Source organism: Mytilus galloprovincialis, chromosome 8, assembly GCF_965363235.1.
Source record: "Mytilus galloprovincialis chromosome 8, xbMytGall1.hap1.1, whole genome shotgun sequence".
Taxonomy (NCBI): Eukaryota; Metazoa; Mollusca; class Bivalvia; order Mytilida; family Mytilidae; genus Mytilus; species Mytilus galloprovincialis.
The window spans coordinates 20,489,760-20,501,022 of NC_134845.1; the positions used below are offsets into that span (position 1 = coordinate 20,489,760).

An 11,263-nucleotide genomic window follows, 5' to 3' on the forward strand; every position below is an offset into this window, starting at 1 on the left:
TAGTGGTAGTCCCATGTCTCTACGACTTCCGGTTTTCAAGTTTGGTATTGCATCATATATTTGATGATTCATTGTGACCTTTATGAACTTCGAAATTGTCCCAAATCTTTTTCTACAATGTTGTCCTTTAACTGTCGATCATTTATCATTTAACAGATGTGAGATAACTATTGTCGTTTTAGAAATAATGCAGTTTGAAATTTTGTGAGCGGAGGCATGCATTTTTGAATCAAAAACAGCTTACCACATGAATTTTTCAGAAATTGAAGAGTTTGACATGACTATATGTTTGACGAACTACCAAAAACTTTCAATAAAAAACTAAGAATAAAGTCAATTTGAAATTTTCATCTCTTACATTGACTTTGTAAGTTCCATAAGTTCTATTTACATAATTGATATTGTATCATTTTTGGCACTTTGTCGAATGGGGTCATTTAATATATCAAATTGAAGGTCTTTATAAGCTCTACTCAAAAATGAAAATTTCAAACCCCTTTTTCATCACAGTAGGAAGGGTGGGGTCATTTAGTGCAAAATTTCAAACTTTTCAGATAATTAGGTTGTCGCATAATGAAAGTCCATAAGCGTACATTCCAAATATCAAATTGACGTCCCCAAAAAATGAGATGGATGGGGTTATTAAGTGCAAGAAATAATTTTTTTTAGAATATGGTATTGTCGCATTTCAAATGAACGGTAATCAAGTCTACATTACAAATATCATACTTTGGATCTCAGAAAATTTATGTGGATGGGGTCATTAAGTGTAAAAAGTGAAAAATTTCATAAGGTATGCTTGTCGTCTATCAAATGAAAGGTCGTAAAGAGTACATTACAAAAACACCACATTTACAGGAAAGACCTTTCAATTGTTTTACAAACAATTGAGATACTAGTGGATTTTTTTTTCGTTTTTTCTTTTCTTCCAGCATTTTTTTGGCATGCCCTCCTACCGCTTTTATTGGAGTTATCAATACCAAATTTGAACCATCAATAGACCTCATCATGATCTTTTACAAGATGAACTTTTGTAGGATTTCATCATCCCCTTTAGAAGTTATCTTTTTTTTAATGAATTTTTTCAACATGCCCCCCCCCCCCCCCCTCATTTTTTTTTAAAAATATCATGACTTTATTTGGACAATAGGTCGATCTCATCATGATGTATTACCATATGAGGCTGCATAGGATTTCGTCATACCCTATGAGAGTTATATCCCCTTAAAGCAAATTCTTTCCTTTGCATTTTTCTAAAAAAAGTATTTGAGATAGAATCGATTTGAAAACGGCAACATGTACAAGAACAGATGGCAATGTTAATGAACATATACAACCATTTTGTTATAAACCCTGATAAGGAGTTATTCCCCTTGAACAATTGTACACAATTTTTGAAAAATTGCATTTTAAAAACCGGAAGTCGTAGAAATTTGGGACCTACACCAGTAATCTTAAGTTCACGTGACCTTCAATTTGCACTCAAGGTCAAAGGTCACCGAGTGCAAAAAAAATTACACTGTAATTTGAAGCTTACATATTAAGAATTAGAGTTTGATGCATACATACTGTTTATAAAATGTTTCTCTCGACGAGCTCTACATTTTATACATTAAGCTCAAAAATGTCCGACCGTCTGTTCAAAACTTACAGAACACAGTTCTAGATCCATGCACAAGAAAGTGAAAATTTCATATCTTCTCTCAATTATAAAATGGTTAAGTAGTGCTATAAATCAGTCATTTCATACTCATAAGGGACCGATAATATTACTTAACTAACAGATGTTTTAAACACAAAATTGTAAAACTTTGAAAGTTTTAGGAAAATGCACAGGCACATTTTGGGTTGACCCTCCCCCCTTTTTTCTAAATTTAAAAAAAAATAAAATTTGGAAATAGTCTTTGATGTATCCTGCCTTTCAAGATTTATTTGAAAACTAATTATTTTTATATATGGTTTTTGAATTATTTTAATCTTGCAATTTATTGAAAAAATTAAATTTTATGATAAAATCAAAATCACATATATATATAATGAAAAAAACAGATACATTTCTTGATTAGTATTGTGTATTTCATTTTTATCCATTCTTGCAACAATTGTCACCTATAGATCGAGAGAGAAACCATGTAGTGTCTGTGAACTAACATAATATAATTGATGTGACAGTTTAATTTGAAAATATGGTGTTTTCTAAGTGGTGCAGGAGATAAGTTCACTTTTTATTCGACATCATTTTGATGCAAATTCTTGGGCTTAGTTCATAGACTAAACAATGAAAAAAATCCAAAAAATCAATTTGAAATTTTCATGCATTGACTCTGTAAGTTTCATACCTTCTATTTATATAGTTGATATTGCATCATTTTTGGCACTTTGTCAAATGGGGTCATCTGATATATCAAATTGAAGGTCTTAATAAACTCTACTTAAAAATGAAAATTTTAAACCTCTTTTTCATCCCAGGGGGAAAGGTGGGGTCATTTAGTGCAAAAAAAAATAATTTCTCAGATGGTAAGGTTGTCGCATATCAAATGAAAAAACATAAAGCGTACATTTCAAATTTCAAATTGATGGGGTCATTGAGTGCAAAAAACATTTTTTTCTTTTAAGATAGGGTTGTTGCATATCAAATGAAAGTTCATGATGTGTACATTTGAAATATCAAATTCCCGACCTCCAAAAATTAGTTGGATAGGATTGTTAAGTGCAAAAATCAAACTTTCTAGAACACGGCGTTGTCGCATATCAAATGAAAGCTCATCAACTATGTGTTACATATATCATACTTCCGATCTCAAAAATGTAGGCGGATGAGGTCATTAAGTGTAAAAGGCGAAAAGTTTCAGAAGGTATGCTTGTCGTATATCAAACGAAAGGTCGTACAAAGTACATTACGAAAACATCACTTTTACAGGACAGACCTTTCAATTGTTTTACAAACAATTGAGATACTAGTTCACCATTTTGATTAGTTTAGTTTCGATCGCCTGATTTAAATCGTGCAATATAATTTAAAATGATCATTAAATACGCTTTTGATACTGACAACAATGGTCATATTGGACAATATAAATGAGATTTAAATTGACTTCTATATCAAGCAGCTTATGGGAAAGCAGTCGCTTTGTTAAATATGAAAAATAATTGTGAACTATTCAAATACAATTACAAATGACAAATTGTCAATTAATAGATTTTATAATACCGAGATTATGAATTACATTTAAAAGATCAACGCTGTATGCTAAATAGCTTATATATAATATAGATATTAATTCACTGTACAGAATATATACCTATTTATAGAACGATTAATAAAAGTAAAATGTAAAATCTTTTAAAACGTTTGCCGTTCGCTCTTTTTACTTCCTGGTGACGTCAATATAAGTGTGAGTCTTGTTTATGGTTAGATAGTAAACTCAGGATAATTTTACCATTCAAGTTACAAAGTATTCTACTATTTGTAAGTATTTTGACATTATTTTTTTAACCATAGAAATGAATTGCTCGATTTTTTTTTAACTTTCTCTCCTTCGTAATGTTATATATGCAACATATTCAATATTCAGTATATCTTAATGTACCGTTAACATTGAAAGACACTGACATAAAACCATAAATCATAAATCATAAACGGATAAAATTAAACAACTTAGACCTTTTAGGGAACACATTGTTTTGTGACAAACAAACTTTCCAGTGAAATTAAACAATTTAAAAGACACGTTTAAACCGGAAAAATCACACTGGTGAAATAAGCTGTTGACTAGCAATTATTTACACCCAATGAACTTATCTTTATTGAAATCAGCTCAGCTCATTTATAAGGGTTTTACTGTTTTTTACAAAGATTGTCTTTAAGAGTACATTTTGTTTAATTGTTTGCTTCAAAGTAGAATAATTCCCTTTTTTTACATGTATGCGCGTAAAAAAATCATTTTGATTAAATGTGAGGCAAATTTAATAAATAGCCAACCTAAAACATCGCCTACTTTCTGTGTTAGCTTCTACAAAAAAATGTGTGCTATCTGTTGAAATAGCTTGAAGTGTTTTGCGCTGTATATCTATATTTCAAGATGAAACACATTGACCTCCCCTTTAAAAGTTCATAGATTTTTGGGGGGGGGGGGACAATGACTAATAGGAATAGTAGCATTATATTTCAAAAGCTTTAATAATATGTTGAATTGATTGATAATTTAAAAAGTTATATTAAAAGTATGATCATAATTGGGAACATTCAATTATGATGTTATTGTTACGCCATAACAATGTGGTTATTGATATATGTCATACAATCTCGTGATTGCCATTTGATAAAAAAATTAAACATCTGTTTAATTTTTAAAATTGCTGATGAAATCAAAAATTGATAAAACAGCCTTAATTTGAACTGCTGATACAACTTTTAATGCGTTTTAGTTAGTGTATGTTAACTTAATTAGGGTTATATCTTGTCTCTTTATTTTTAATATATACCATCTTTTTTGGTAGGACTATAACGTTTCACTGCTGTTCTATGAGCTATGAATATTAAATCATATTAAGTTGTGATGTTATAGTATTACTATTGTTTCAGATAAGGGCGAAGTTTGGTACCTATTAAAACGTTTAAACCCACTGCATATGTTTGTACCTGTCCTAAGTCAGGAATCTGAAACTAGTATTTAGTAGTTGTCGTTTATTGCAATTTGATGTGGTTCATAAGAGCTTTTCGTCTCTCGTCTGGTTTTCCCGTTTGAATGGTTTTACACATGTCAATTGTGGGGCTCTTTATCCCTTGCTGTTGAGTGCGAGCCAATGCTCCGTACTTTGATCTTTAATGGTTTACTTTCACAAATTGTTACTTGGATGAGAGAGTTGTCTCATTGCCATTCATACCACATCTTCTAATATATAATGCCATGAAAGATTTATAAATCACATCGATATAATATATACATATGAATAACAGGAGATGTTGGGAGTATGCATTAGAACAGCACAACTAACTGTAAAGATAACATGTTTTTCGTTCTATGGTGTCAGTAATTATAAACATTGATTGTCACATGAATTAACCTTGAAGTTTTGATTGCATTCGTTTTATAAAGACTTATCTTCGCTCGTTTATGAATACACTCTGACTCGTCTCCCTAACCATTTGCAGATTTAGCTTGAACTTGTGTTTATATCACAAATTCTGACTAAATACTACAAAAGAGGAAAGGAAGGGCTCGGGTTTAACCCGTCAGTATATCACAAATTGTATCTTAATCGCCAAGGGTGGATTTTAACCCTTTAACATGTCACTAATAATAGCTTAATCTGCCAAGGATAGGGAGTGTAGGTCATAATGTCACCTTTGGCCATGTCACAGATATTAGACTTGTCTGTCATGGTTGGAGAAGAGGGGGTTTGATCGTTACTCTTACTCACGTTATAAATTCTGGCTTCATTAACCAAGTGCTTAGAGAAGAGGACAGGGTCGATGTTCTTGCCAAGGCTTGCGAAGATGGTTCCCTTTCATATCAACTATAAAACTAACCAAATTTCAATTATTTATAAAAAACAAAAAAAGATATGGTATGATTGCCAATGAGACAAATCTTTACAAAAGACCAAACGGCACATAAATTAACAACTATAGGTCATCATATGGTATTCAACAATGAGCAAAGCCCACACCGCATAGTCAGCTATAAAAATCCCCGAAAGACAAATGTAGATAATTCAAACAAGAAAACAACGGCCTAATTTATGTACAAAAATAAACGTGAAACAAATATGTAACACATCAACAAACGACAACCACTGAATTACAGGCTCCTGCCTTGGGACAGGCACATATAAGAATGTGGCGGGGTTAAACATGTTGGGGGATCCCAACCCTTCTCCTAACGTGGGATATTGATGTTTAAGTACAACATAAGAACGAACTATAAAAATCAGTTGAAAAAAACTCATCAGATGGATACAAGCAGAAATATATATACAAAAACACAGAGGGGACGTGGACAGGTACTTGAATAACCTAACAACAAAAAGCAATAAGTACAGATCTGAGAGTACTCGCAGTTACTGACAGCAAGTTCAAAGCCTCTTGTACACTACCCACGCAAATTTCATTAACACCAATTTCACGTGAATTTCACCTCAAACGAGCTTATACGTGAATCTCACGTGAAATGTTTTATGTGAATTTCATATGAGATTCATGTGAAATTCATGTGAGAAAATGTTGCCTGTGTAGACAAACGACGTCCTTAACTTGAATATTCCACTAGTAAAAATTGACTACTAGATAAAAAAAAAAAAAAAAAAAAGGAACAAAATGTGCCGAAATATTCATTTAATTTTAATTCTGGTGTCTATGATGAGTGTATTTGTAAGATTTTATTGTTATTAACGTTTAGCACAACTACCATGAGTCAAAAGTGCAATATTAAATATACTAGTTAGTCTGTAGATACTGTGGATTCATTTATATCGTGGATACCAATGTTCGTGGATGAAGAAAAACTTATATATGCGTAGATATTAAATTGTGTGGCTTTGCCAAAGTCTGAATACAAACCTTCAGAAAATTTGTAAACCAGTGTTTTAACTCTACCAACGAAATCCACGGAAATTGGTACAAAAAGTAATAAAAATAAATCCACAGTACACGATGGCTACAACAAATCCAGGCCTAAAACAGGTCTTGGGAAAGTTGCACCATATTTGAAACATAGGAAAACACAAATGTTAAGATGAAACAATGAACAAAAGAACCAATGAAATCACTCATTCATTATAGAAAAATGTCACCCAGTTTTTAAAATAGTGTTACATGTAGCAGTTTATTTTTTAAAACCTTTTTACTACAAAAGTATAACAATAATAAATCACAATATACAATACCGACTACTTCTGCTAATTTATTTTTGTAAATAAAAATCTTCTGCATTCACCCTTTTGCACTACTTTCCTACTTCAAATAAATGTTTGACACCAATGTAATTTAAAAAGAGTTCCGATACAACTCGATTATAGGGCTTATAGTAAAATCCTGAAGTGGGCGTTCTTTTGCTATAATTCGTTCTCCCTTTATCAATAGCGTCTGAATTGACCAACATATTGATACATTACAAATATATAAATATTTGAGTACGATGTCAATTGGAGACAGGTAAAAAATTGACCTTATCGATATATCACTTCATTAATTGATATTTATTCATTAACTTTATAAATATGTTAGTTTATACAACAATGTCGTGGTACCTTCAAAAGAAAAAGGTCACATTGGTTTTTCCTGTATACTGTCCTATTGAGATATCATAAATGTTTTCCATTTTCAGAAATAACATGACAGAGTCAGGAATGGTGTGCAAAATGAACATTTTGCTAATAGCTTGTATCCTGAGTTTCTCTCGATATTTTGTTATGGGATTGAATCAAACAGAATTTCAAAGGTAGGTTGGGTAGATTATGTATCTCAGTATGTTGGACTGTAAAAATATCTATATATTTCCACATCTTAGTCCAAATTAAATGATGATATCAACTGTACCGATTTTATTGCATAAGATACGAATTTTGATAATTAAAATCAAAGTGTTTTAAATCCAAAATTGTTAAATAATTGGACAAAATTTAATGAATATTTCATGATTATGTACTTTGAAAACAAATGAATACATCTTGGGTTTTTTTTATCATTTTCCATCGGAATTGTGTTGTACAGTCATTCCCAAAAAATGGGTACAATTCGAATGTAGACACTGTTAAAAAATAAATTTCAACTGAGCAGAGAGAGAGTGTTGTTTTCTTCTGTGTCTATATCTAGTCTGTCATTTTTTTAATTTTTACTTACACCATTTTAGTTGTTTTCTAGTTTTAGCATTTTTTGTAAGACAAGGTAAGTATGAACGTATCGGAGGTTAGTGTTGTATAAAGTCATCTTAAAAATTGCATTAGAGAAAAACACAAGATTTAAATCCAGGCTCATGTGAAATGGGTTACATTTACCACCATAGCAAACTGATTTATACGTATTATTCTGTATATATTGAAAGCAAATACCAATTTTAAGGTCTGAATTAATATAGTGTTTAAAAAATAATTCAAATAAGTAGTTTTCACAACTTATTTAGTAATAAATTTAAACTAATGAAATGTTATGCTGTATAATATTTTAGTTTCATAATACAGCTTTCCAGGAAAAACCCTATTATTTATGTTTTGAATCACTTGTATGCATTTTTTATGCTTGTATTAATCCACACCCCCATCTTTGTTACGGAGGTTGCTATCAAACCAGTATCTGAATGCTGATACATAGTAACACTTAACTCTTTAATACTAGATTTTCTAAACAATGTATTGACATTACAAACTTAAAAACTGTTTTCTATCAAGTTATATGTTTCTTTTAGTCAAATTGACTTGTTCGTGTCAAAATCTCCGTAACGATTCATGAACTTTCACTCAAAAATATGTTTTACCTAAACCGAATACTGTTCAACTTAATTTTATTAGCTCTATACAGATAATGTCATCTTCCTTCACACCATAATGTATGTATTATACTCAACTATGAAGTTTTGGAGTCAAAATAGTTTCATTTCGAAAATTTCTATCCTCCGTAACGACATTTAAAACCTCCATAACGGACAATTCCAGTTCTTACCAACAGGAAACATATAAATGAATGTAAATATTGGAATTAAATGACAAACAAGACAACAGAATTAAACATTTTTCTTAGTAAATCGTTATCTAAAAAGAGTAAAGTCCTGTTAGAGAAAAAAAACTTTTTTTCCTTAAATTTCTATCCTCCGTAACGTAAATCAATGATGTCGTCTATGATTGACATCACCTTTTGATTTTTATTAGTGATAATTGATGAACTGATTTGGTATCTATAACAATGTACAAGAATTTCAATTGGTATGATCGTGTTTACATGCATCTTTAGATTTTTTTTATTTGCATAACCTCCGTTACATTGATGAGTCCTAAATAATCTTGAAAATGTTTGCCATAAACCGCTGTTAAAGTTATGATTGTCGTCGTAATTACACAAGTTGTGTTGTCGACTATTTTAAATCTAAGAAAATGGCTGATATAACGTTTATTAAACGTTATAATGTTGCTCACATAATAGGGAAAAAACAAGTTAACCTACCGTTCTCAAAACAATATTTTTTTTCTCAAAATCTGTATTTTGTTTGTCTGTTTTCTTAATAATAAATGATATCTGCTACAAAAATGACTTTCGGCAGTGTCGGCAGCCGCTGATACTGATAAAAATAGTCTGACAACTTAACTGTAAATAACTGCGTCACGGAGGTTATTTAAACGGAGGTTAGTTTTATTTACATTATACATGGAAATATGTAACAATATTGTTGAGTTGCTTTCTCAAAACTGATTATTGAGAAGCTTTATGGGTGCTTTCAATGAAATAATCATCATTTTGATTTGTTCTTGGTTAGTGCGTTCCAAAATACGCGTTACGTAGGTTGGATTCTTATATGCGACAATCGAAAAAAAGAGAAAGAGAATATTTTTTTTTATTTTTCGTTTCATTGCAATAAAAGTTAAAGGCAGGATTTTAAAATTTGATGTATCAACTTTGCTTAAAGTCACTTTGGGCATGATTTCCAATCATATAAATATGTTTTGACTGTACCTAAAGATACGTTACGGTAGGTTATACGTTTATCGGCGACATTGGTTTAATGGGTAAATCAAAGTGTATATTATAACTTTTGATTCTAAAATATTTTTGTGGATAAAAATCAATATAGTGTCAAATAAAAAAAGCAAATCTAATCATGATTTAGATGAAATAAAGTATTTTAATCCACACCGATATTTGGAGTTTTTCTTGGCGACATTCGGAATTCGTGTGATTTCCGTATATTGAATAGAAAATCACACAAATATATTTACGATATACATCACAGAAGAATATAATTTTATTTTAGTATACATATTAATCGCTTAGAACACGAAAAAGATTATCTGTGACATATGTTCAGCTTGCATTTTGTGGTTATTTGCCGGCGACACTGAAATTTTGTAATTGTACCCATTTTTTGGGAATGACTGATTAAACAGTAAACAGAAACATATGTTTTGCCTTTTTTCTAATGATAATGTGTTTGCTTCTTACTGCCAATAGGATAAGTTTACTATTGATGATTTTTGTAATATTTTTGTCAATATATCTTTAAATCCTTTACATACTTTGTAGATTAAAAGTTGTTTACTCGTACAGTACTTTGATCTTTAAACCACAAAGCTGTGTGTGTATTGGTTGTGCTTTGCTTTTCACCCGTACATTAATTGCAGACCCGATGAGTTTAGTTTGACTGTTATTTAAACTAACATAAACATGTAATTATTATTAATATTTTTCATCTTTGTTTTTTACAGAGTAAATACGGCAAATGCTGCAGATAATAATACAATGATCAGGTAATAATATTTATCTCTTATTGTATTATAAAATAATATCAATATGTCAAGACGACGTCATTGTTTTTTTTTAATCAATAAATAGCTCTGTCCTTTTTCTTCTAAATTTTTTTTTTATTAATTTGCGTTCCAAAATTAAGATTGATATATAATAACTGTTTATAGTGATTCATTATGTATATGTATGCTAATGTATTTCAAAAGGGCAATATGACAATTATTTAGTCAAACGATCATTAACCAGCCGATTCCTCCAGGTAAGAAAATGCGCCAAAAAGAGGAAACAATGTCCTTGAAAACAAATGCCCCATATTGATGACCAGAAAGTAATGTCCTTTGTTTTATAGGTAATTAGTATGCTTCAAATTGGGGAACACAGAAATTACTCTTCTATTGATATTGTGAAAACTGCAGAGTCACTACTATATGTCTAAATAACTTCAAATGGGCAAAACGCATCCAAATTTAATATTTGAAAACTAAAAATGTGAAATAGTGATGGAGACATAAAAAGAAATCATAAGAAGAAAAAGATTGTTATTGCCACTTTTAAACCAGGGGCCGTGTCAATGAAAGTATCCTAGGATATGTCCTAAGATAGGTCTTAGGACATTATTTAGGATGGTCTTAGGACGTGTCTGAGACATGTCTTAGGATGTAAAACAAAGCTGTCTTAGGACAGTCCTAACTACGACGGTCCTAGGACCATCCTAACACATATATTTAATTGAAAAAAAATATAGAGATTTCTATGACATAGATTTGATTGTATTTTAATATTTATATATGTAAAGAGAGGGAGGATGAC

The 11,263-nt window shown here is 30.7% G+C and overlaps 1 long non-coding RNA gene across 1 annotated transcript; it reads left to right on the top strand.

The window, feature by feature from the left end:
- Window positions 1-3,155: 3,155 nt before the first annotated feature.
- On the top strand, window positions 3,156-10,489 carry LOC143085291 (uncharacterized). The gene is made up of 3 exons (XR_012981293.1): window positions 3,156-3,469; window positions 7,329-7,442; window positions 10,414-10,489. It is a non-coding gene; the product is annotated as an uncharacterized LOC143085291 (long non-coding RNA).
- The last annotated feature ends 774 nt before the right edge of the window (window positions 10,490-11,263 follow it).